The following is a 27,962-nucleotide window of genomic DNA, read 5'->3' on the forward strand; positions in this document are numbered from 1 at the left end:
TAGAAAAAAAAAATAATAAAGCTGGCTCATCAGACCACTATATTTGTTAAATTAGTTACATTAAAAGAAACACTCTAAATTCTCATTAGGATATGATCAAATCTCATATAGATGAATAAAAATGTATTTGAGGACAAGTGATTTTTTAAAAAATCACTCTGTCAGGATGTTCCTTGGTGGTCCAGTGGTTAAGAATCCACCTACCGATGCAGGGGGGATGGGTTCGATCCCTGGTCTGGGAAGATCCCACATGCCATGCAGCAACTAAGCCAGGGTACCACAACTACTGATGCCCATGCGTCTTAGGGCCCATGCTCTGCAACAAGAGAAGCCACCGCAATGAGACACATGTGCACCAGGACAAACAGGAGTCCCCACTGGTCGCAACCAGAGAAAAGCCTGAGTGCTACAACGAGAGCCCAGTACAGCCAAAACAGAAATAGATGCCTTCTGTCAATATTCTCTTCTTTCCAGGTGTCATGTTGTAAAGGATCAAAGGATTCTTAGATTTCAAAAAGAGCTGATTAATCACTTACATGAAAAAGTGAGTATGTACCCAACCTTAAGATTATTTTTTCAATTAGTATTTTGGAATCTAGGTTCAAGCACATCATTTAAAATAAGAATCCAGCCGCATTTTCTTTCATGATATTGGCAGAACAGGGAAGGGGCTCAAGTGTTCGGCAAAGGGGGCAAAAAGAACAGAAATGAAACTTAGGGTCTAACATCATATAATACCTTTAGTAATAGATATAGATGATATATACATGGATTATATACGTATATGCATATATACACACACATAAGCTACATATGTTTTTTCTTTTACTTTTTTCAATTAAACTTATAGTTTAGAACTTGCCAAATACCTCGATACTATAGAAAGATACATATTTGTTGTTGTTGTTGTAAGCAAATCAAAAGACCTGTTCATCTTCCTGATTTCCTCATGTCATATTTTCACTAAGACAAACTCAACTGTGATAACACAGAACCCAGCTCCTCCTAGGTGGGCAGGATCTATTTTCAGGGGGTGAAATCATCTCCGCTGTCCTGATTTGAAAGGACTTCCTGTATGTCAATTTTTGTTTCCCTCTGCCCAATACACGTCACCTCTAGTTCACATGAGACTATCCCCACCCCCCGCCCCGCCTGCGGGATGGGTGTCTGTCCCAGACTATTCCATTGCCTCATCTCTCTTTTAGCAGTTTCACTACTGACACACCCTAAAGTAGAACAACGGTTGCTAGAATAAGAAAGGAAAGTTCTTTTAAAATCTTGGACACCTTGAAGATAAAAAGGGCTATCTAGATATTCAATCTTGCATTTTAAAAATATGCACATTCCTTCCCTAGTCCATTTCCCTTAATATCAGGTTTATTATTATAACAACTCTGAGAATCATACTCAAGTTTTTATATTTGATCTAAGATCCTTGGAAAAATTTCTGGCCGGTTATGCTCTGGGGTCAAGAAGACCTCACAGTGATTTTAAAAGAAAGTATGGATGTGAGAGTTGGATGATAAAGAAGGCTAAGAGCCAAAGAAATGATGCTTTTGAATTGTGGTGCTGGAGAAGACTCTTGTGAGAGTCCCTTGGACTGCAAGGAGATCAAACTAGTCAATTCTAAAGGAAACAACCCTGAATATTCATTGGAAGGACTGATGCTGAAGCTCCAATACTTTGACCACATGATGTGAACAACCAACTCACTGGAAAAAGACCCTGATGCTGAGAAAGATTGAGGGCAGGAGAAGAAGGAGGCAGCAGAGGATGAGATGGTTAGATGGTATTACCGATTCAACAGACACGAATTTGAGCAAACTCCGGGAGACAATGAAGGACAGGGAAGCCTGGTGTGCTGCAGTCCATGGGGTCGCAAAGAGTCAGACACAACTGAGCTACTGAACAACAACAACAAAAAGTGAATTAGGAGTACTGGAGACCATCTCTTGCAGTTAATCTCTGGAAAGGGTGCTGACACACCCCTCTGTACGTCAGAGGAATAAAAGCTGGTCACAGGGAAGGGTCTGACAAGAACTAGCAAGTGTCTGTTTTGCAGCAGGCAGGGTAAACTCCTGGAAACAGACAGACATGGTCCATCCCCGTGGAGCCTACCACCCAGGGTGGGAGACAGCCTGTCAAAATAAGGAAACAAGCACCTAATTACAAATGGTGAAAGTGGATCAGCAGTGCTGAGAGAAAATAAGAGGAGAAACTAACTTTAGACAGAGGACAAGAAAGGACCCCTTGAGGAAGAAGCATTAAAGTTGAGACGTGCAGGATGAAAAGATGCTGGCACTTCAGAGTTGTTAATCCAAGCAAAAAGTCCATGATTTGGTGGTACAGCAAGGTGCGACTTGGGTTAAATGGAAAAACTCAAAGAAAATAACACACATATCTTTATATGTATGCATGTATGTATATAATCCACATATATATTCATATATATCTATTCATAAATTACATGGATTAAAACAAAAAATATAAAACACTTCGTTACCTCAGTTTCCTATTAAGTATGGCCTTTAATTAGGGTGGTCATTTAATTTAACATCCTAACCAGACCAGTTCTGAGTAAAAGAGAGATTTACTAATAATTACACCAGGGGGCTTCCCTGGTGGCTCGGTGGGAAAGAATCTGCCTGCCAGTGCAGGAAACATGGGTTCAATCCCTGGTCCGGGAAGCTCCCACGTGCCACAGCTAGTGCGCCTGTGCTCCAGAGCCTGGGTGCCGCAACTACCGAGCCCTCAAGTTGCAGCTCCTGAAGCCTGGGTGCTCTAAATCCTGTGCTCCGCTACAAGAGAGGCCACTGCAATGAGAAGTCTGCACCGCAACTAGAGAGTAGCCCCCACTTGCTGCAGCTGGAGAAAAGCCCGTGAGGCAACAAAGACCCAGCACAGCTAAAAATAAATAAATAAGCAAATAACTTAAAAAGCAGTAACCACACCAGGACAATATGTATACGCAGGAACTGTCCCAGCAATCAGGACACACTGCGTGTATGCATGCTAAGTCGTTTCAGTCCTGTCCGACTCTTCGCAACCAACCCCATGAGCTGCAGCCCACCAGGCTCCTCTGGTCATGGAATTCTCTAGGCAAGAATACTGGAGTGGGCTGCCATTCCCTTCTCCAGGGGATCTTTCTGACCCAGGGATGGATCCCACATCTACCTACATTTCCTGCATTGGCAGGCAGATTCTTTACCACTAGCACCACCCGGGAAGCCCCATCAGGACACATAATCACCTTAATTATAACAGACTCCATGGAACACGGCAAGATGTCATGAAATACAGATCAGATGAACAATATTAAAATGTGTCTCCTTTAGTAAAGTTTTTAAAAGAAAAAAGCTTTTAAGAATTGAATTGTAAAAAAAAAAAAAAAAGAAATGAATTGTAAAAATCTAAAGTCCACAGAAGATTTTGTCCATGTGAAGCAACATCCTATTACACAAACTAGTGAGCCTGTGCTTACAAATTAAAGGATACAAATTAAAGAATGAAGAGTAAAGTATTAACATAAGGAATTAACCTATAATAGGACCAGAAGCTTAAAGTAATATTTTCTTTAATTGAGAAAGCTAATCCTTTCTAAAAACATAAACCAACATCATACAGACATTTCCGCACCAGAGTCTGCAGTACCACTTAGTCATTGCCGTTACTGGGAGACATTTGCACAAAAACAAGATTTATATCCTTCTCTTGATTCTATTCTTCCACCTAAAGGAATAATCCTCCATTATTAGCAATGCACTTAATATCTCCACAGCAACTAGTATAATTGGGGTGTTGTGGCAGGAGGATAATGAAGTGGAAAACCAAGTGATGAAAAAAACACTTCCCCACAGCCTTGGCGGGAAAATAACTACCGAGAAGAAAAAAAGGAAACTTGCTAAAAAGAATCATTTGGGGGTTGCTTCAGTCAGTCGCGACTTGGCCTTTTAAGATACTAAAGTATGCAAGGAGGCAAATAAAAGCTTTCAAAATGATGAACTGTATGGAGGAAGTGCAGATCACGCAAAAGAACTCTGAGGTAGGGAAAAGATGAGGTTCCTAAAACAGACAAGAAGTGATTTCCACAGGTTTTCACATGTGGCTCCCAAGAAGGTAGAAGGGTACCAGGCAAAGGGAAAACGCCCAAGAGGGCATTAGAGCTAAGCTAGCCTCCCAGACCAATCACTGGCCACTGGGGAGAACGGGGAGGGGAAGAGGGGCCATCCCGAGCAAATACACCCTGAGCCCAGGCCAGACAGTGGCTGCGGAAGGCTGAGGGCAGCAGGTTGAGAATCAGGAAACCTGGGCTCTTTGCCGGCTTCTGCCTGACACAATGCAGGAGTAAATAATGCAGGCAAAAAAGGGGTATTGGAGAATACCCATTAATTTAGAAACCATGTGTTGAGTGCCTACATCATGCTAGGAAATTAAAAAAAAAAAAAAAAGAAATGAAAATTTTGCTCCTGAGGAGCTCAGTCTGGAAGAAATAGTTCCAGCAGAAAATCATATTACAGTATGGTTGGCCAGTGACAGAGAAAGGCCTGACTCTTCTGGAACAAAGAGGGGACACCTAGCCCATGAGGGTGATGGGGAGAAGGGAAAGAGTGAGGAAAGAGTGAGGGGGAGGCTGGAGATCAAGGCACTTGTGCTTGAAATCAGTCCTCTAAAATGTCCAACAAGATCACCACATAAAGGAATCCTCCACATTGTAAAACCCAATGAACACTGTGTTCTCATCTTACTCAGCTCGAGAACTCAGAACAGAACTGATTACTCCATCCTGCTTTACACACTCAATTTTGTTGGCATCTGGAACGCTGCCTTTTTGGTCCTCCGCCTACCTCGCTGGTTACTCCCAGGTCTCCCCCTACTTGATCTATTTATTAACTCTGTTAGTCTGCAGGGCCTAATCTCTGCCTCTTTTCTTGGCCTCCAAAATCTCCCCAGGTGACTCTAGACTTCCCAACACTTTATACAGCACTCCTCTGCTGACACAGATCTGACACACCGCTGGCCATGATCTTGTCCCTGAACACAGTTTTCAGAATCACTGCTGGTTGTTTGACAACTCTCTCCATTAGGATGTCAACTGGGCAACTAGCTGACCAAAATAGAACCCTATTCGCTACAACCCCACCCCACCCCCCAGCGAAAAAAAAACAGGATTTGTCCTTGATTTCTCCTACTCTGTCATTTCACCCATCCAAGCCTATCCAATCTTGTCAATTCTGTCTCCAAACCTCTCAAATCCATCCACTGCTCTCCATTTCTAATACCACCACACAGCTCCAGCCCACATTGGGTCATGCGTCTCTCCTTCTTTTAAAAAAAATACTTATGGATTTGGCTGTGCAAGGTCTTAGTTGCAGCACGCAGGAGCTTCAATCCTCATTGCAGCATACCATGCGGGTCTTCAGCTGCAGCATGTGGACTCTTAGTTGCAGACTATGGGATCTAGTTCCCTAACAAGGGATTGAACCTGGGCCCCCAGCATTGGGAGCTCGAAGTAGTAGCCACTTGACCGCCAGAGAATTCCCTGCCTCTCCTTCTTAGATCACTATACAATGCTTTCTCATTGCATTTGGAGTAAAACTTGTTGCATTTACAAAGTTGGGCTTCCCAGGTGGCATTAGTGGCAAAGAACTCGCCTCTCAAAGCAGGAGATAAGAGACACAGGTTCGATCCTTGGGTTGGGAAGATCCCCTGGAGGAGGGTATGCAACCTGCTCCAGTATTCATGCCTGGAGAATCCCATGGGCAGAGGAATCTGGCGGGCTATGGCCCCTGGGGTCACAAAGAGGTGGACACAGACTGGAGCGACTTAGCACACACGCCCCTCCTCACCGGGTCCTGCCTGCCTGGGCACCTTCTTTCTCACTCCTCCCTGCTCAGACACTGTGGCCAGACTGGCCTCCCTGCCTTCCCTTGCATAACCAAGCACTTACCCTGTTCCCTCTGCTGGCTCCTTCTCATCCTTCACATCTCCAGTGCAAGTTCAACCTCTTTAACAAAACTTTCCTGACCGTGCTCAGGTAGGATTCCCCAGTCACCCCGTCACGCTCAGCATATCTCCTTGAAAGAACTGGTCCAAGTCTGAACTGATCTTGTTTGTTAGTTTTACTTGCTTATCATCTGCTCAACCTCTCTTTTCAGCACTTTTTCCCTCTCTCAACACATAAACTCATACAATCTCTGTTAAGGGTAGAAACTTTGATGATCTATTGCTCACTGAATCTAGAATCAAGAATAAAGTCTAGCAAACAGCAAAAATTCAAAAATAGTGTTGGATGCATTAATCAATTTCAGAAGGAACCGAGGCGGGCTTGGGTCTAGTCTCAGCTACCTGTTTAGTATAGGTATTTGATAAAGTCAATATATTCATGAAATCCAAAGCAACCTATCTTGAGACCTCAGTGAGAGCATCAGTTTGCCCAGTGGCTGGGGGAATTTTTTGCCACAAAATCATCCATCATGATTTCCTTCCTCTGCATTTAGGTGATTTTCCTGCACGAACTGTACTCTCTCCTTCCTTCCTTCCTCCCTCGCTCCTTGCTTCTCTCCCCGCACCAACCTCTCGCTTCTTATCCCTCTCTCTCTTCTTCTCTCCTTCTCATACTGCACCTGAGTCCTCTTACAGTCTAATCTTATCTATTCCTGGCAGACTGATATTTGATATCAAGTAATGATTTCTCTGATCTAGGCTTTAGAGTGGCCTTGCTTCCTAAATTGTCACAATAAGCAACTGAACAAGAACACAAATTAGTAAGCAACATCATGCATATAAACAGGGCAAGGAAAGAGTGAAGACCAGGGCAGATACCACCACATCCCACTTATCACAGCTCACAAAGGTATATATGAGCAGCCATCCTTTCTATACACATGAATCTAATAATCTAAATATTTCATTTATAGGCCGAGGCACACCACTGGCACTGATATTCATAAATTTATATTACAGATAACCTTAGAGAGATATTTCACTGTAACGTTCAGCCTGTTCATTCATTCTTGCAACAGGAACCAGAACCAGTTTTCTCTAGTTACGCCAGGATATAATTCAGTTTATAAAACACAACACACCGAAGTCACGGATGACACCTATTAAGGGATGTTCTAAGAATAACCTCAGGTTCATGCAGGGTATTGTTCCTTAAGGATAAGGCTGGTCAGAGCTTCAGTGCCTGGCAAAGCAGCCACTAAGCCCACGTGACTCCTGAGCACGTGAAGTATGGCCAATCTTCAGTTCAGAGGTGCCGTCAGTACAGAATACACACCGGATTTTTTGCAGATTTAGAAAGAAAGTCAAAATGTCAAGAATGTTTACATTAATATTAAATATGATAACAGTTTAATATGTTGGTTAAATAAAATGTGTTCTTAGCAAAGTGGCTCCAAATATCCCATCTCCATGGTTCTAACAGTTTCCAATTTTTTTCTACTTCTACACGACACAGTCTATTCCCTCTGGGAGAGAGGCTTCCCTGGTGGCTCAGATGGTAAAGAATCTGCCTGCAATGCAGGAGATCTGGGTTCGATCCCTGGGTCAGGAAGATCCTCTGCAGAAGGGAATGGTAATCGATTCCAGGATCTTGCCTGCAGAATTCCATGGACAGGGGACCCTGGCAGGCTGCAGTCCATGGGGTCGCAAAGAAACTGCTATAGATATAGATAACATCATCTAGGTAATGGTCACCCATATTTCTTTAAAATGACCAGAAATCCTTTATTATCCCTTATTTCATTTCTTAAGCAGGAAGATTCCCAAGATTTTAGTTCTTACACTGGTGCTATTTCCACTTTGCACAAAAGGGCAATCCTTAACTGATGCAAGCTGTCTCCAAATCACAATGTAAGACTGTTACTGGAGGATTCCTTAAAAAACAAAACCCCCAAACTAACCCCATTCATTATGATAATTCTTGTTATTTTAAATTTCCATAATGGACATGCTGATTCCAAGATACTGTCTACTCCAGGGTCTACAACCCTCTAGGTACTTACTACATCTGTCAGAATGACTATTATCAAAAAGACCACAAATGTTGGTGAAGATATGAAGAAAAAGGAACACTTACACACTGCTGGTGGGAATGTAAATTGGGACAGCCACTGTGGAAAACAACATGGAAGATCCTCAAAAAAGTAAAAATAAAGCTAAAATACAATCCAGCCATCCCACTCCTGGGTATATATTTGAAAATGAAAACACTAATGTGAAAGGATACAGGGAGCCCAATATTCATAGCAGCATTATTTACAATGGGCAAGATATAGAGGCAACTCAAGCGCCTATCAATAGACAAATGGATAAAGAGGTGAGATAATGTACGTACGACAGAACATTACTCAGAGATAAAAAGAAGGAAATTTTGCCATCTACAACAACACAGATGGACCTGGAGGATATATTATGCTTAGCGAAATAGGTTGGACAGAAAAAGACCAATCTTTTATGTTATTACTTATATATGGAATCTAAAAAAACAAACTAGCAAAAAAAAAAAACAAACAAAAAAGAAACAGGCTCACAGATATAAAGAATAAACTAACGGTTACCAGTGGGGAGAGAGAAGGAGCAAGATAGGGATAGGGGACTAAGAAACACAAGCTATTACGTATACAATAAAAAAGCTATAAGGATATGTTGTGGCTTCCCCAGTGGCTCAGCAGTAAATAATATGACTGCATTGCACGTGTTCGATCCCTGGGTCGGAAAGATCCCCTGGAGAAGTACATGGCAACCCACTCCAGTATTCCTGCCTGGAGAATCCCATGGACAGAGGAGCCTGACAGACTAAGGTCCAGGGGTCACAAATAGTCAGACACGACTGAAGCGACTAAGCATTCACACATGCAAGGGTATATTGTATAGCACAGGGGATCTCTTAAGAAACCTGTATGCAGGTCAGGAAGCAACAGTTAGAACTGGACAAGGAACAACAGATTGGTTCCAAATAGGAAAAGGAGTAGTGCAGAGTACATCATGAGAAATGCTGGGCTGGAGGAAGCACAAGCTGGAATCAAGTTTGCAGGGAGAAATATCAATAACCTCAGATATGCAGATGACACCACCCTTATGGCAGAAAGTGAAGAGGAACTAAAAAGCCTGTTGATGAAAGTGAAAGAGGAAAGTGAAAAAGTTGGTTTAAAGCTCAACATTCAGAAAACTAAGATCATGGCATCTGGTCCCATCACTTCATGGTAAATAGATGGGGAAACAGTGGAAACAGTGGCTGACTTTATTTTTCTGGGCTCCAAAATCACTGCAGATGGTGACTGCAGCCATGAAATTAAAAGATGCTTACTCCTTGGAAGGAAACTTACAACCAACATAGATAGCATATTGAAAAGCAGAGACATTACTTTGCCGACAAAGGTCCATCTAGTCAAGGCTATGGTTTTTCCAATGGTCATGTATGGATGTGAGAGTTGGACTATAAAGAAAGCTGAGCACTGAAGAATTGATGCTTTTGAGCTGTGGTGTTGGAGAAGACTCTTGAGAGTCCCTTGGATCGCAAGGAGGTCCAACCAGTCCATCCTAAAGGAGATCAGTGCTAGGTGTTCATTGATAGGACTGAGGTTGGAGCTGAAACTCCAATACTTTGGCCACCTGATGCTAAGAGTTGACTCAATGGAAAAGACCCTGATGCTGGGAGGGATTGGGGGCAGGAGGAGAAGGGGACAACAGAGGATGAGATGGTTGGATGGCGTCACCAACTCAATGGACATGGGTTTGGGTGGACTCCGGGAGTTGGTGATGGACAGGGAGGCCTGGCGTGCTGCAGTTCATGGTGTCACAAAGAGTCGGACACGACTGAGTGACTGAACTGAACAGGGGATACAGTCAATACTTTATAATTACTATAAATGGAGTATAATCCATAAAAAATCTGAATCACTACATTATATACCTGAAAATAATATACTATACCTCAATAAAAAAACTAAACTAAAATAAAAGAAATCTGGAGTCAAAACTCAAGCAATAATGCCCACATCCATCACCAGCATCATATGCGGACCATCATCTTACCCCAAACAAATGCATGGCAATGTGGGGTGCAGAGCCACATTTCTGTTAGGCAAATCTGAAGAAAGGCTAAGAGGCTCGACTTGCTCTGGAATCAAGACGACTTCTTTTCTTGTTTTGCTGAAACCTTGATACGGTCTTTTAAAGTGGACAGTATATATTTGTGTGCTGTGCTGTGTTCAGTTGCTCAATCGTGTCTGACTCTTTGAGACCTATGGACTGTAGCCCGCCAGGCTCCTCTGTCCATGGGATTCTCTAGGCAAGAATACTGGAGTGGGTTGCCCTGCCCTCCTCCTGGGGATCTTCCCAACCCAGGGATCAAACCCATATCTCTGGCAACTCCTGTATTTCAGGCAGGTTCTTTACCCACTGAGCCACCTGGAAAGTTCATTCACTTGTATACAATATACAAATGCATGGAATTATCGAAAGCTAAGTCCCTCTGCCCTAAAGTGGTTCAGTTTACATGCAAACTAAAACAACCTCCGAAGTACAAACACTGCTATACCTGACCTGTCCATACAATAAGTCGTGAGATTAAGCAGCTCTCTCACAGGACTGGCATAAAGGGAAAAAAATCAAAGCACTGATTGTTCCAGTAACTGTCTGTATTATCAGTTTCCTGCTGCTGCTGCATAAGTTACTATAAATTCACTGGCTTAAAATAATTCAAATTTCTTCTCTTACAGTTTGAGAAATCAGAAGTCCAAAAGGGGACTCAGTGGGTTAACACTTAAATGTCAGCAGGACTGTGCTCCTTTCTGGAGGCCCTGGGGGAGAATCCATTTCCTAGCCTTTCCAGCTTCTTAGAGATCACGTGCTTCCCTTGGTCCATGGCCCCTTACATCTTCAAAGTTGGCAATAGCTGTTCAGGTTTTTCTAATGGTGCCAACCCTCTGATTCTGACTCTTCTCCTTCCCTTTTCCACTTACAAGGACCCTTGTGATTACATTGGGTCTCCCCAGATAACCCAGAATAGTCTCTGTATCCTGTCTGCTGATTAGCAACCTTAATCCCTCCTAGCCAAGTAACATAACAGATTCATCGTTTCAGGGGGTTTGGATGTGAACATCTTTGGGGTACCACTATTCTGCCTGCCACCTTGTCCAAGAGTAATCAGCAAACATTTAAAGAAACCTCACATGTTCAAGCTATTCTCTTACAATAAGGATTCTTTTAAATATTTAAATTTACAATAAGTGAAAGCCTAAAACTTAAAATAAGTTATATTAAAGCAGCAGGAAGGCTGATTCACATCAATGTATGACAAAACCCACTGAAAAATAAAAAAAATTTAAAAAAATTTAAAAAAATTTAAAAAGCAGCAGGAATAGGTTCAGTTGAGTGTACTGATCAGGGGACTGGGAGAAAGAATTCACTGCTGCTTTTCCAGACAAAACACCCAACCTGATTGAGCTCTCACAAGCTTATACAGAAAAGTTTGATGATACCATATCATCAACATATTTCAATAGCGATACAAATGTATGACCTAGCTATAGCCCTCTACATGGTAAATCATAAGGAGTTGATAGCATGTATGGACAGGTGTGATGTTCCTTTGCTAAAACTGCATGTGCAAGGACAAAATTAGACCCGAAGTGTGAGATACATGCTAGATTTCTACAAGCGACAGTGTGATGCTTAGACACCACAGCCAAACTGTCCACGTTCAAGACCCAGGCTTGCTTCATACCAGCTGTGTGACTGTAGGCAAGTAACTTGCCTACAAAAGACTTGCCTACTGTGTCTCAAAAGAGGATTCTTAAAATGGGGGTAATAACACCTGTCTCAGAGTGTTGAAGGAGGAACAGATGAAGACGAGTTCTAAGTGTTCAAAGCAAATCCTGGGACATAGTGAGCACTTTAAGTATTTGGAAAATAAAACTGTAAATGTTGTAAATGTTCCTGCTTGCTGCTTATAAAACTTTTATACACACACACACACACACACACACACACACACACACAGATGTTAATTTAACAGAAAAAAAAAAGTGCCCTTTGCTGATACTAAAGTTTGGAAGCAACTACTGGGGCAGTCATAACTGGATGGTTAAAGAATACAAATCTCAGAAAACAGTAGCAGCTGTGTTAGATAAGCCGTCTCAGGGCCTCCTAAAGAAAGATGCCCAGCATACTGTCCAGGGAGGACAGTAGGGTCTGTGATCCTTAATGGCCTTGGCACTTTCTGGGACAGTGGTGCTCATGGTACAATACTCCTCAGAAGGCTGAGCTCTGAGGGACAGTGGTGTTGTGCTCACCATTGCTACCAGCATCTGCTCAGAGGGCTGGCATATTGTGATGGCAGCTTGGAAGGCTTTTCAGCGTTCACAGCTGACGCTATACACTTCTTATGAAAGTTCTTGAATGCAACGGCAATGCATGATCAATTTAAAAATTTTTATTTTAACCCCCAAAAAAAGGAAGAGGAGAGGGTGAGAGATAGGACCCAGACCCTACATTAGAGGTGAGATGTGACAAATGGTCATTCCATTACCTAAAAACATGTTAACTTCATGAGAAATAATGAGAAACAATTTGATCCTTGAGACAACAGGAATGAATCCTTTGTTTTAAAAGTGAGAAATAGAGTCTATATGCAAAAAGTGATGTCTGAGACACCAAATATTGACAAAGAACCGAGCATTATCCTCAGTGTTTTACGCACTTTATAAAGTAGTATGATTCATAGTTACCTCAGGAAGTAAATACTATCTTAGTCCCATTTCACAGCCAGGAAATGGAGATTCATCGCTGGAAGTTGCTCATAGTCACCTAATGGTAAGGGGTGTTTCTGGGTCATAAATCAAAGCTGGCCTGAGTAACCCTACGGGGCCTTCGTCTCTCTGGCGTTACTTCATGGCCTGAAGGCAGCACAGACCAGAGAAACAGTCTAGGAGATGGGGTGGTAGACATACAACCACATATCAAACTAAATCCCCTCAAATCTCAAACCTGTTGTATCTCCAAAGCTGGTAGAGAGATTACAGAACACCCAGGGGGATTACTGGGCAGAGCGTGGGCATGAGAATCAGCGGGTCCTGCCCCTCGTCCTACCAGCTTCCCAGCCTCAAGCACATTAACCTTTCTAAATTGTTTCCCTATTTCCACAGTGGAGATAATACAATTTTTATTGTGCACAGCTGCCTGAAAATAGAGAATGTGATTTAATCTTCGCTAGAACCTAACTCAAGAGTACTCACCACTATTTAACCATCACTATTTTACTGTACCATCTCCGGCTTCTGTGTCTGGTGAAACTCAGAGAACTAACTTGTTCAGTTCAGTTCAGTCACTCAGTCATGTCCGACTCTTTGCAACTCCATGGACTGCAGCACTCCAGGCCTCCCTGTCCATCACCAACTCCCGGAGTTTACCCAAACTCATGTCCGTTGAGTCAGTAATGCCATCCAACCATCTCATCCTCTGTCGTCCCCTTCTTCCCCCGCCTTCAATCTTTCCTAGTATCAGGTTCTTTTCAAATGAGTCAGCTTTTCACATCAGGTGGCCAAAGTATTGGAGTTTCAGCTTCAACATCAGTCCTTCCAATGAACACCCAGGACTGATTTCCTTTAGGATGGACTGGTTGGATCTCCTTGTAGTTCAAGGGATGCTCAAGAGTCTTCTCCAACACCACAGTTCAAAAGCATCAATTCTTTGGCGTTCAGCTTTCTTTATAGTCCAACTCTCATATCCATACATGACTACTGGAAAAACCATAGCCTTGACTAGATGAACCTTTGTTGGCAAAGTAATGTCTCTGCTTTTTAATGTGCTGTCTAGGTCAGCATTGGGCATCTCTCTGTCTTAAAGGTTGACCTTCATTTTCAGCTACTGCTGCCAGGCTTTTCCTAAAAGGCCTTCACTTCTCACTGGAGGTGGTCTGCTACCTAGAGGTCCCTGGCAACCCAGTTAGCTAAGTGATGCCTGATCCAAAACCACTTATTCATTAACACTTTTTCCTACCCCTAAAGGAAAACTCATTCCTTCCAACTTTCTCTAGTCAGATCAGACTACCTACTTAAAGTACTCCCAGGTAAGGAAAAGTATCCTTAGCCCATCTGGGAGGGGTTCATGTTAAGAGGTGCTTCCTAGGATGGTTCTCATCAGCTGAGCAGGTCAGAGAGGCCCCTAGCATGCATTTTCACTCCTGGGAGGCCAGATCCTCCAGGATCACATGAGATCCCAGTTTCAACAGCAGGAGCTGAATCCCAGCAAGCCTTGGGATTAGGTATGTCTTCCCAAGGGACACAAAATCCGCCTTTGGCACATCTGCATCCTTCTTTCCATATCTGTTTTCCCATCTCCAGGACAACTCCTCCCTCGAGTCCCCCCATTTATGGGAAAGTTTTTTTTCCAAAGTTTGACTCATCGAGTATTTTGCATTTCTAATCATCTTAATTGAAAAGAGGTGATTAAAGGGACTTCCCCAGTGGTCCAGTGGTTAAGAATTCACCTCCCAATGCAGGGGACAAGGGCTAGATCCCTGGTCCAGGAAGGTCCCACCCTCGGAGGAGCAAGTAAGCCCGTGAGCCACAACTGCTGAGCTTGAACTCCAAGAGCCTGTGAGTCGCAACTACTAAAGCCCACTTGCCTAGAGCCTGTACTCCACAATAAGAGAAATCACCACAAAGAAAAGCCCAGGCACCGCAACTAGAGAGTAGCCCCACTTACAGCAACCAGAGAAAGCCCGCACGTAGCAACAAAGACTCAGGGCAGTCATAAAGAAATAAATAAAACAAAACCAAAAAAGAGGTGATTAAATTCTAGAGTTGATACTCATCTCCTGTTGTGGTTGCTCAGTCACCAAGTCATGTCCAACTCTTTGCAACCCCATGGACTACAGTATGTCGGGCTTCCCTGTCCTTCACTATCTCCTGGACCTTGCTCAAACTCATGTCCATTGAGTCAGTGATGCCATCCAACCATCTCATCCTCTGTAACCCCCTTCTCCTCCTACCCTCATTCTTTCCCGGCATCAGAGTCTTTTCCAATGAGTTGGCTCTTCATATCAGGTGGCCAAAGTATTGGAGCTTCAGCATCAGTCCTTCCAATGAATATTCAGGGTTGATTTCCATTAGGATTGACTGGTTTGATCTCCTTTGTGTCCAAGGGATTCTCAAAGAGTTTCTCCAGCACCGCAATTCAAAAGCATTAATTCGTCAGTGCTCAGCTTTCTTCATGGTCCAACTTTCACATTCATACATGACTACCATATCTTTGACTATACAAACCTTTGTTGGCAAAGTAATGTCTCTGCTTTTTAATACACTGTCTAGGTTTGTCATAGCTTTTCTTCCAAGGAGCAGGTGTCTTTTAATTTCATGACTTCAGTCACCATCCACAGTGATTTTAGAGCCCAAGAAAATAAAGTCTGTCAGTTTCTACTTTTTCTCCATCTATTTGCCATGAATTGATGGGACCGGATGCCAGGATGTTAGTTTTTTGATTGTTGAGTTTGAAGTCAGCTTTTTCAGTCTCCTCTTTCACCCTCATCAAGAGTCTCTTTAGTTCCTCTTCACTTTCTGCCATTAGAATGTTATCATCTGCATATCTGAGGTTGTTGATTATTTCTCCCAGAAATCTTGATTCCAGCTTGTGCTTCATCCAGCCTGGCATTTCACATGATGTACTCTGCATTTAAATTAAATAAGCAGGGTGACAATATATAGCCTTGACGTATACTCTTTTCCCAATTTTGAATCAGTCCTAGTTTTTCATAAATATGATGTCTCCAGGTCCACGGTTTCAATTGGACTGCAATTTGCCCTTATACAGGTATTTATCAAGCACTTTCTTGTGTAAGCAAGTCCTGTCAGGTAAACTTAGAGTTAAGGATATCCTAGAGGGAGTATTTCAGCTCAGTTTCACAATTTTGCCTGAGGCCAAGCCCTAACATTTGGGTATCTCCCTTTCCACCCTAAATGAAGCTCCTTCGTTGGAAGGACTGTTGTTGAAGCTGAAGCTCCAATACTTTGGCCACCTGATGCAAAAAGCTAGCTCATAGGAAAAAACCCTGATGCTAAGAAAGATGAAAGGCAAAACAAGAAGGGGGTGGCAGAGGATGAGATGGTTGCAGAGCATCACCAGCTCAATGGACACGAATCTGAGCAAACTCTGGGAGACAGAGGACAGAGGAACCCGGTGTGCTGCATCCACAGGGCCACAAAGAATTCGACACTCCTTAGTGACAGAACAGCGGCAGCGAAATGAAGCTCACACAGGCGCGAGCAGGCGGAGACACACTGACCTGAAGGGGGTCTCCAGTCTGTACCGCATTTGACTTTTAGTAACTCGCTGTCTTTTGTGACACTTTGGCTTCAAAATTATCTTTCATCTCCTTTTATGCCCTCCCCTTAACACTTTTATTATGTGGCTTTACTCTTTTTAAAGAGTACAAGGGATTCCCTGAAAGAAAACATATAAACATAAGACAAACACTCAATCCAGCTAATGTTGCTTTAAAAAAGAAACTAAGAACATGTGCAAGTTTGTTTGAAAGTTTCAAGTGACGCTATCAAGCTAAAGACACAAAATTCTGAGGCTGAACTTTAAACTGCAAGCAAATGATCATATAGGGTGTTAGAGTAGGGAAAACCAATCATCAAATAATTGAGTATCCTATTTATACTGTAATTTTATTAGCTGTTTCTTTAAATTCTGCTTTGAATTAATAATTATTGTTGGAATTAATAAATTGAACTGATCTGAGTTTCTATATAAAAAGGCTGAATTGAATACTACTCATTTTCCAACATCCTTTATCAAAATCATGAGGATAAGGTAATGTGCACTGGATATGCAAATATACACCCAAAAGAAAAAGCATGACTGAGAGTAGCAAAGACAGTATGATATTATAATAAAATTTGAGAAATATTTAAATGAACATATGCTTTATACCTATAATAAAAGCTAGCTAATAGGTTTTTTTTGGGGGGAGGGGCACTTGGATTAAATCAACTGGAAAATGTCTTAGCAATGATACACTTTTTAAGAGATCAAAGAACAAATGTCTAGGATTTTCTTTTTTTGGCCACCCAGCATGTGGGATCTTAACTCCCCAAACAGGGATCAAACTTGTACCCTCTGCATTGGAAGCAGGGAGTCTTAACCACTTGACCACCAGGGAAGTCTCTAAGATTTTCATTAAAGATGACTTATTTAAAAATGAAAGAGCTTATTCTAAACCTGGTGATAAATCTGCCTAATGTAATATCTGCAAAACGTAATCTGCCTATCCTACTAAGTACCAATGATGTAAATTGTAGAAGCAGAATTTCTTTTCTGAAATACGTGTAGAACCTGAATTTCTTTTCTGAGATACACACTCACTGCAGCACTATTTACAACAGCCAAGACATGGAAACAACCTAAATGGAGTGGCTAAAGATGTGACACATATTTACAGTGGAATATTACTCAGCTATAGAAAGAATGAAATAACACTATTTGCAGCAACAGAGATGAACCTAGAGATTATCATACTAAGCAAAAAAGTCAGAAAGAGAAAGACAAACACCATATGATACCACTTATATGTAGAATCTAAAACAAGATGCAAACGAACATATCTACAAAACAGAAACAGACTCAAAGACATAAATTACAGATTTGTGGTTGCCATGGAAGGAGGTAGAGTAGGAAAAGGAAGGATTAGGAGTTTGGGATTAACAGCGCAATTTATTACGTATAGGACAGATAGACAATAAGGTCCTGCTATATAGCACAGAAACCTATATTCAACATACTGTGATAAACCATAATGGAAAAGAATATGAAAAAGAATATATATGTATAACTTAGTCACTCTGCTGTAGAGCAGAAATTAACACAACACTGTTGATCAACTATATGTCAATATGTTTTTTAAAAATTCTTTTCTATCTGGCAAAGTCAGTACTGTTCCATTCTGCTATATTTCCCCATAAAAGAAGTTCAGCTTTCTGTGTAATAGCAATAATACAAACACAAATAGTTCTTTAAGAAAGCCTCTGTGTTCCATTTTCGTCAGATAAATCCCTTGTGTAATGAGCTATGGACCTATTGTGCAGCTCCACAGAGAATGTTGATCCTATTGCTGAAATCTTATGAGAAACACTAAAGGAACATAGAAATTAAAACAAAGTTTAAAGAGAAAGGAGCAAGTTTTCTAATCCTGAATATGGTGGGGGGCGGGGGGAAGGGCACATAAATTAAAGATCAAAATTCACTTTTCAAAATGCAAAATGACTAAAATAATCATGAGTTGCACACAGATACAGTCAGAAGAATATTTACTGCAGAGCTGTTTAAAATAGTGAAAATTGGAAACTTAACTGTCCAACAATAGGGGACGGCTTGAGATGCAGTCATTCAACTGAAAACTATAATAGATGTCGTTTAAGCATATATTTTAGTGATATAGAGGCATCCATATTTGGATGGGGATTTTTAAAAAAAGTTAGAAAACAGTATGTAAAGAATTCCGTAGAGAATAATTTTCTAGCTGTGTAACTTTAGGAAAGTTAATTTCTCTAAATCAGCCTTTTCCTCCATAATCACACCTAACTCACAGGGCTAGGGTGAGCATAACAGGGGATCCTAAATGTACACACTAACTGGCACATTGCCTGGCTCAGAGTAAGCACAATACAGGTGAGAAAGGATTTAAGAATATAACACTAAGAATTTTCTGGGTGGTGGCTGATTTGATCACCTGGTACTTTTAAACCTCTACAAGTAACATACTATTTTTTTTTTAGTTATATACTACTTATGAGGAAAAATAAACTGAAATACTATTCACACAACAGTGATTATTCTCTTAAAGTTTAAAACAGTGCTTTCTTTCCTCACAGTAAGTAAATCTTGGTTGAACCGATTTTACCCCTCAGATTTCATTTAAACAAGTCTGCTCTGATATGTTTAAAATTATTTAAGGGCTAAATTTGTCTATAATATTTTTACTGGGTAAAGCAAAGCATACTTACATTGCTCAGCCTCATAGCTTATAAGCCCCAATTCAGCATACTTTAGATAGCAATGGACCTCAAATCATCAGTGGGAGGCAGCCTATCATGGCCTAGTCACTTCTGATTTCCTTCCAATTCCCTACCTCTCTCCTTTTTGACTCTTTCTTCCTCTCCATAATCAAAGCTTAGGGGCTGTTTCTACCAGACTGAAAGCCAGCTACAGTGCCTCCTTCATCTTAGCATTGCTAGTACCTAGCACAGTGGCTGGAATATAGCAGCTGCTCATTAAACATTCACCAACTGAACAAATACCTGATAATTGTAGTTCAGGATGAAGGCTTCAGGGGAATTGGATAAAAGTGAGTAGGCTACTCTAGTCTGAAACTGTCCAGAAGTCTCAGTAATTCTTCCTTTTTTAAAAAGAAAACAAACAACATCTCACTTCAAAGTATCACTTCTCTAAAAAGTTCTCATTTGTGGAGAAGGAAATGGCGATCCACTCCAGCATTCTTGCCTGGGAAATCCCATGGACAGAGCAGCCTGGCAGGTTACAGTCCATGGGGTCGCAGAGAGTCGGACATGGCTTAGCAACAAAACAAAGAGTAAGTGCATAGCTTCCTATATCTGATGTCAAAATACCAATCGTAATAGTTTTCTATTGTTATAAATTGCAAACTTTTTAAAGCTTCTTGAAATGAATAAAGGTTAAGCATGAAAAGAAAGTTCTCATTTGTATTCCAATGTCAATTTTCATAGATGTAAGATTATTTCTATTTTTTCCCTGTATTTCATTTAAATGTCCCACAAGAATTCCAGAGAGTTTAAGTAAATTGTTCAAAGTAACACAGCCAGTAAGTTACCACTCACATAGCCTTAGGTCTTCTGAATTCTGATGACCAGATCTTTACCCATCACGGGTGGGGGGGGCGGGGAGGATTCCCTGTGACCTTTGACCCTAAAAGTTGGTGTAGATATGGTAAAAACAAATGTTTTTAATATAACACCTGAACAAAAGCTCCTATCCCTCCAAATATTTCCTAGAGACTTTCATAAAATTCTGTGAAAAGAGAAACCGAGGACGAGAGGCAATAACCCAAAGGTGTCCAAGTGTTTCTCTCCATGTTCATAAGTCAACCAGCTCTACTTAAAACTGAAACTAGAGAAATCAAATTAAACATTAACTCGTTTAAAAAAAAAAACACAACATTTCAACCAGAAGACTATTGTGAAGTGAGACAAGCAGCAAAGCAAGAAAGGAAAGGACTATATTTTTGTACTGATTATTTTTTTTAAGAAAAAAAAAAACAAACAATTAAGGGTAAAGTAGAGAGTTCTCCATACATCCAATCTAACTCCAAATTCCATTTGTCACTTTCAGCCACTGCTCTGACTCTGTTTCAAGAGTGAATGGCAGTTTCCCTAATACGGTGTGGGAACCCCAAATCTTTCTGGTATCCACAAGGAAGCATGTAACTTCCTGAAAACCACCTGCAATGCCGGAGACCTGGGTTCGATTCCTGGGTCAGGAAGATCCCTTGGCGCAGGGCAGGAATGCTACCCACTCCAGTATTCTTGCCTGGAGAATTCCATGGACCGAGGAGCCTGGCAGGTTATAGTCCATAAGGTCGCCAAGAGCGGGACAGACTGGGCCACTAACACACACACACCAAATCTTCAGGGTGTCCACGAGGAACCATTCAACTTCCTGAAGACGTCACCACACTCTGAGGAGCCCGCCAAAGGATTTCACACGCTAAACCTCAGCCCACCAGGTCTATAAGTGGGAAATTTTGTGGAAATTAATGGATGATTACCTATGCCAGCTGGAACACACTATTTATCCATAAACAGTTAAAATTTGCTGAGGTCGGCTTCATGCCAGACATCATGACAGGTCTTCTGAGCTTTAATCCTCATTATTATCCTCTCAAGTAGTTACAGTCCCGTTTTGCTGGTTCAGAGTGTTTCACGTAACTGAGAACCCACCGATAACAGATGAGACTAGGAGTGAAACCAAGGATTTGAAAAGTTCAAAATCCACGCCTACCCAGAGACACTAAACAACTGAATCTCTTCAAAAATTTAACGTACGTGTCAAAACGATTTTATGGTCTTATTAGAGCAAGGAAGACGAAACAGAATGGTAAAGGTTGACATAAAAAAGAGATGACAGAAGCTAACATTAGAGTTGTTTTAAGGCGTTGCCGCGGGCTATTAACTATCCGTACCTCAAAGTAGGAGGCAGGTCCGCTCCTACGTGCGCTGAAGCACCAGACCTCCCTTTCCTGAGGAGAAACTCTGGAATGCCGAAGGCTGAAAGGTTTCAGTGCGGGCAGCCCGGACCTGGGCTCTTTCTGTTCACACATCATCGGTAAGTGCCTCTCAAAAGAGCTTCAAGGCAGTCCCTCCTCCAGCTCCGGAACTTCAGCACTGACCTCCAGAGTGGCTCTGGACAACCTACGGTTCAATCTGGGTCCTTTCACCGGCAGGACCGAGTTACCCGCAATGACTGCAAATGAATGAGTAGAACGCTCGGAGCAAGGAGACGAAGACACACGTCCATCCCCTACCAGGCAAAATCAAGGAAGGATGCCCTGGGGCGGGGCGACCGGGGGCCGAATTAGAGCCACGTCCGCGTTCGCAGTCCACCCTCCCTTCCCCGCGCCGCGCCGCTCTCCAGCCCATCCTCCTCCCCGGCCCCTCCGGTGCTCCTTACCCGCTCTCAGCCCGGGCTCCAGACCTTCCCAGCCCGAGGCACTAGCTCCCGGGCCGGGGTCCGCTAGGGGCCGGAGCTGGCTGCCGCAGCCGCCCCCGGCTGAAGCCCCTGGAAAGTTTGCTCGGGGGTCGAGCCCTCTCCCGCCTCGGCCCACCAGGCAAGCCGCTCTCCGGGTCGCTCGCGCGGCTGCCGCCTCCGAGGCCGCTCTCGGCGGCGCTGCAGCACCGGCCGGGCTCGGGCGGCCGAGGAAGGCTCCGTGCGCGCCGAGGGCGGGGTCTCCCCGCTCGGCCCGCTGCGCGGCGCTCCGTGTTTACCGCGGCCCCGCGGCCCGCTCTCCCCGCCCGCCGCCCTGCGCGCTCCTGACATCATTCATTCTCTCACACCCTTGCCCGCCCACTCCATTTCCAAACAGTGACTCACTCGGCGGCGCCCGCTCCCCGCGGCCGCGGCTCCCCGGGCGCAGAGCGGAGCTCGAAAAACCGGTGCGACTTCTTAAGAAGGGAACCTCAGCCGACTCTCTCTTCTCCTAGCCCTTAAAGGTGCAGGGAAGGAGGGGCTTGGCAGGCTGGGCAGATTGGCTCAGGCAGGGAAAGCTGGAGCCGACCTCCCTGAGCGGCGACACGGAACGATCTGCCAAAGTTCTTGGGGTACCACTCCCTGCAACTTTCAGGGGTGGGGCCGGGAAGACGTCCCCCACCCCCGCACTTCGCCTTTTTCGGGAACTGCTTCCTGTCCGCGCGAGTGGACTTGGAGCACCAGCGGTTACTCACGGGGTATTGCCCGGGCCTAGGTCAAAGAGGTGGGGTTTCCGAACGTCACAGGATCGCCCGGCAGGGTTAGTCGTGGGTCCCTACGATGATTAACTCTAGATGTGAGCTGGAAGGATTCTCCAAGTTAATGAGGCTAATAATACTTTCCCTTAGGTGACTAACTACAGTGTCATAAGTCCTGTTAATTGATTTGCTTCTCGTTAAGGATGAAAAACAATAACCAAAATAAACAGTGGAAGAGTATGTCTTTGCTCAGCTGAACACCGCGCTTTTCGCAGGTTTTTGGAGCACAAGGCACTGGGTGAGGTTTCTTCGATGAACTCAGCAGTTATGTTTTTAGCAGGGGTGTTGCCGTCTTTAAAACGGTCAAGGCTCTGCATTTTTTGGAGTTGCTATTCATACACCTGCTGGGCAGTTTTCAGAGTAAACGATCACTGCCTCAGATTCCAAGTAGGATGAAATCAGAGGGAATTTGGCCAAATCTTTATTGAATTTAATTGACAGCTATGTTTTATGTTAATTTTTACTTTAGGACAGGGTAATTATGTTTAGGATTTGCAGTGGCTTATGGGTGATTCCATATAATCAACAAAAATAATCCAGAGGCATGTCTTAGTGGCCAGTGTAGAAATCGTGGAGATAAACAATCATCTGTTTATGATAATTAAACAGGATGGTAACAGAAAACCAAACAAGCAAACCATGCATAACAGTCCCAAAACAGACAACTGTATGATGTTGTCACTAGTGGAGTTTCCCTGAAATGAAAATGCTCCTGAAATTAACCAGAAGTTCAACATCACTGTTGTGGAAAATGTACATTTCAAGGTACAAAAAGGTAAGAACCCCAGAAGAAAACACCAACAATCGAAATTTATTTTCCTTGGGCTTATGTTTCCTTTTCAATAGGAATTTGGGTTTTTTTTTTTTTAATAAAACCCAGGCATTTTGCCCAGAAGGCACTAGCAAATGGATTGGTTTGCTAGGATGCAAAGTAAATAGAAATTCAAACCAACAGATTTTACAGACAATCACAGATGTAACCAGAGGCTTGCACGTCCTGTCCACTGATAACACAGAAGGACTAGATTGAAATGTGTAGCCACAGGCAAAGTTTGATTAGTAGTCCACCTATTCCCTACTTTATGACCCAAATATTCAGACATTATAGAAATATGTTTAAATAAGATTTTCTACAGATCTCAAAAACTAATGTTGTGGACTTTGGGGTCTATGTACATGGGTAAAGTGAAAAAGCTCAAAAGAAGGCCTGCCATCCTATGTGTCTTGTTGCAGATGTAAATTCTGTAGCTTTGTCATACGAAGGTCACTGAATATATGGGAGACTGTTTAATGGTGCTTTTGCATGTGTAATTACTATTGTGTCTCAGTTTAAATACTGTGAAATAAATAATTAAGTGATTTTATTATACCACTTCAGTATCCTCTAGTAAAAGTAATAATATAATTGTGATAGAGTTCCATGAAGTTTTTCCATTATACTCTTTATCAACATATGAAAGGACTTCCCTGATGGAACAGTGGATAAAAATGCACCTGCCAATGCAGGGGACATGGGTTTGATCCCTGGTCCAGGAAGATTACACATGCCTCAGAGCAACAAAGCCCGCATGCCACAACTACTGAAGCCCGCATGCCCTAGAGCCCTCACACCACGACTACCAAGTGATGTAACTATCAAGCCTGGGAGTACCTTGCTGTGGTGAAGGTGCTTGCATAACTCAGTGAAGTTATGAGCCATGCCATGCAGGGCCACCCAAGACACACGGGTCATAGTAGACAGTTCTGACAAAACATGGTCCACTGGAGGAGGCAATGGCAAACCCCTCCAGTATTCTTGCCATAAGAACCCTGTGGGCAGTATAAAAAGGCAAAAAGAAGAAGAGGCCCACAGGTCAGACAGTGTCCAGTGTGCTACTGGAGAAGAGTGGAGGGCAGATACTAACAGCTCCAGAAAGAATGAAGTGGCTGGGCCAAAGTGGAAGTGACGCTCAGTTGTGGATGTGTCTGGTGATGAAGGTAAAATCCGATGCTATAAAGAACAATACAGCATAGGAATCTGGAATGTTAAGTCCATGAATCAAGGTAAATTGGACATGGTCACGCAGGAAATGGCAAGAGTGAACATCAACATTTTAGGAATCAGTGAACTAAAATGGACCAAAATGGGCTAATTTAATTCAGATGACCATTATAGCTACTGCTGTGGGCAAGAATCCCATAGAAGAAATGGAATAGCCCTCATAGTCAACAGAAGAGTCTGAAATGTAGTACTTGGATGCAATCTCAAAAATGACAGAATGATCTCAATTCATTTCCAAGGCAAACCATTCAATATCACAGTAATCCAAGTCTATGCCGCAACCACTGATGCCGAAGAAGCAGAAGTTGAGCAGTTCTGTGAAGACCTACAAGACCTTCTGGAACTAATATAAAAAAAAGATGTCCTTTTCATCATAGGAGATTGAAATGCAGAAGCAGGGTGTCGAGAGATACCTGGAGTAACAGTCAAGTTTGTCCTTGGAGTACAAAATGAAGCAGGGCAAAGGCTAACAGTTTTGCTGAGAGAATGTACTGGTCATAGCAAACACCCTTTTCCAACAACACAAGAAAGGACTCTACACATGGACATCACTAAATGGTCATTACCAAAATCAGATTGATTACATTCTTTGTAGGTGAAGATGGAGAAGCTCTAAACAGTCAGCAAACACAAGACCTGGAGCCAACTGTGGCTCAGATCATCAACTTCTTATCACAAAATTCAGGCTTAAACTAAAGAAATTGGGGAAAACGACCAGCCCATTCAGGTATGACCTAAATCAAATCCCTAATGAGTATACAGTGGAGGTGACCAATATATTCAGTAGATGAGATTTGGTAGACAGAGTGCCTGAAGAGTTATGGATAGAGGCTTGTAATATTGTGCATAAGACAGTGAACAAACCCATCCCAAAGAAGAAGAAATGCAAGAAGGCAAAGTGCTTTTCTGAGGAAGCTTTACAAATAGCTGAGAAAAGAAGAGAAACAAAAAGCAAGGGAGAAAGGAAAAGATATACCAAACTGAATGCAGAGTTCCAGAGAATAGCAAGAAGAGATAAGAAGGCCTTCTTCAGTGAACAATGCTAAGAAATAAGGAAAACAATAGAATAGGAAAGACTAGAGATCTCTTCAAGAAAATTAGAGAAATCAAAGGAACATTTTCATGCAAGGCTGTATGATATATATTGTCACCCTATTTATTTAACTTATATGCAGAGTACATCATGCAAACTGCCTGGCTGGATGAATCACAAGCTATAATCAGGATTGCTGGGAGAAATATCAACAACCTCCAATATGCAGACACCACTCTAATGGCAGAAGGTGAAGAAGAACTAAAGAGCTTCTTGATGAAAAGTTAAGGAGGAAAGTGAAAAAGCTGACTTCAAACTCAACATTCAAAAAACTAATATCATTGCATTTGGTCCCATCACTTCATGGCAAATAGAAAGGGAAAAAGTGGAAGCAATGATACATTTTCTCTTCTTGGGCTCCAAAATCACTGCAGATGGTGACTGCAGCCATGAAATTAGAAGACACTTTCCTCTTGGAAGGAATGCTATGACAGACCTAGACAGAGTATTAAGAAACAAAGACATCACTTTGCCAATAAAGGTCCATCTAGTCAAAGCTATGGTCTTTCCAGTAGTCATGTACTGATGTGAGAGTTGTACGATAAAGAAGGCTGAGCACCGAAGAATTGATGCTTTCAAACTGTGGTGATGAAGAAGACTCTTGAGCATCCTTTGGACTGCAAGGAAATCAAACCAGTCAATCCTAAGAGAAATCAGTCCTGAATACTCATTGGAAGCTGAAGCTCCAATACTTTGGCCACCTGATGTGAAGAGTCAGCTCATTGGAAAAGACCTGATATTGGGAAAGATCGAAGGCAAAAGGAGAAGAGGGCAGCAGAGGATGAGATGGTTGGATGGCATCACCGATCAATGACATGAACTTGGGTGAACTCTGGGAGATGGTGTGGGTCAGGGAGGCCCACACCTCCCTGTGTGTGCTATAGTCCATGGAGTTGCAAAGAGTTGGATATGACTTAGCAACTGAACAACAACAACATTATCAACATATGAGAGGACTTCCAGGGTGAAACAGTGAATAAGAATCCACCTGCCATTGCAGGGGATACGGGTTTGATCCCTGGTCTGGGAAGATTCCACATGCCTCAGAGCATCTAAGACCGCATGCCCTAGAGCCCTCACACCGCAACTAAGTGTGAACCTGAGTGATGCAACTTAACTGAAGCCTGGAAGCCTAGAGCGGGTATTCTGCAACAAGAGAAGTAATTGCAATGAGAAGCTGGCACACAGCAAGAAAGAGTAAGCCTGACTTTTTGCAACTAGAGAAAGCCCATGCAAAGCAAGGAAGTCCTAATAAATAAATAAAAGAAGACAAAAATAAATAAAAATTTTAAAAACCATATGAGAAAGTAATTTATTCATCTTAATTTCTGTGTTTTGAAAAGCATTGACTTGACCATCTCACAGAAAGAGCGATTTTTTTTCAACTGAACCTTGTTGTTCATATAGTAAGTCAAAGTTTACTAAGTCCTTGATTTAATCACCTTACAAAACCAATAATGCTGAATGCTCTAAAGGAGAGACAGAGCTAGCAGTTGTGTTCCTGTCAATTATTTTTTCTAAACTAGTACATACTATAAATCAAGTTTTACAGATATTTCTTTGGTATGATAAGACATACTGATTAAGTTAGGAAAACATACATATCTGTAGTACTTATCTGCTCTTATAATAACTCCTACTCTGGATGTGCCTAAGTCATTGACTCAAGCAACAAATATTTATTGAGTTCTCACTTTGTGCCCACATTGTTTATCTAAAAATCACCATGTGCAGCTTCTAAATATATGACTCAGCAATGGGAAAGTCTTCTTCTTTAAAAAAATTACATCTGGGTGGGGACGTCCCTGGTGGTCCAGTGGCTGACTCCATGCTCGCAATGCCAGAGTTAAATCCCTGGTCAGGGAACTAGATCCCACATGCCACAACTAAGACCCAGTCCAGCCAAATAATTAAGTAAATTTTTTTTTAATTATATAAAGATATTTATAGCAGTACTGTTTATAATTTTCCCAGGATCCAGTGCCTGGCCTATAATTATTCAATGAGCGAAATAAGTGAATGAACAAGCTTTAGTGAACAAACTAATAGTGAAGTAATCCCATGTTATGACATACTGTATAGGCAACAGAAAAAAAAAATAGTTTCATAGGCTCTGACTTAGAAAACTGTCCTTGTTAAGTGAAAAATACAAGAACAATACAATGATGGGAAATACACTCTCTCTCACACACACACAGACACACACAGATGCACTATTTTTAATAAATCAAACAAATATACCTTATCCTCAAAATATCCAGAACCAAAGTACATATTACCTCTTGCA

The 27,962-nt window shown here is 42.3% G+C and overlaps 1 protein-coding gene across 5 annotated transcripts in view; it reads right to left on the bottom strand.

The window, feature by feature from the left end:
• SGMS2 (sphingomyelin synthase 2) overlaps nucleotides 1-22,318 on the bottom strand; it is a 91,566-nt gene extending 69,248 nt beyond the window's left edge. For 3 of the 5 annotated variants that reach the window (XM_065907379.1, XM_065907375.1, XM_065907378.1), the window contains exon 1: nucleotides 22,129-22,318. The gene's annotated coding sequence lies outside the window, so the exon portion shown is untranslated. Of the gene's footprint in view, nucleotides 1-21,708; nucleotides 22,031-22,128 lie in introns of those variants that run through there. The other 2 variants (XM_065907376.1, XM_065907377.1) reach the window with 1 other exon arrangement.
• Between the last annotated feature and the right edge of the window lie 5,644 nt (nucleotides 22,319-27,962).

This window comes from Muntiacus reevesi, chromosome 16 (assembly GCF_963930625.1).
Source record: "Muntiacus reevesi chromosome 16, mMunRee1.1, whole genome shotgun sequence".
In the NCBI taxonomy this organism is placed as follows: Eukaryota; Metazoa; Chordata; class Mammalia; order Artiodactyla; family Cervidae; genus Muntiacus; species Muntiacus reevesi.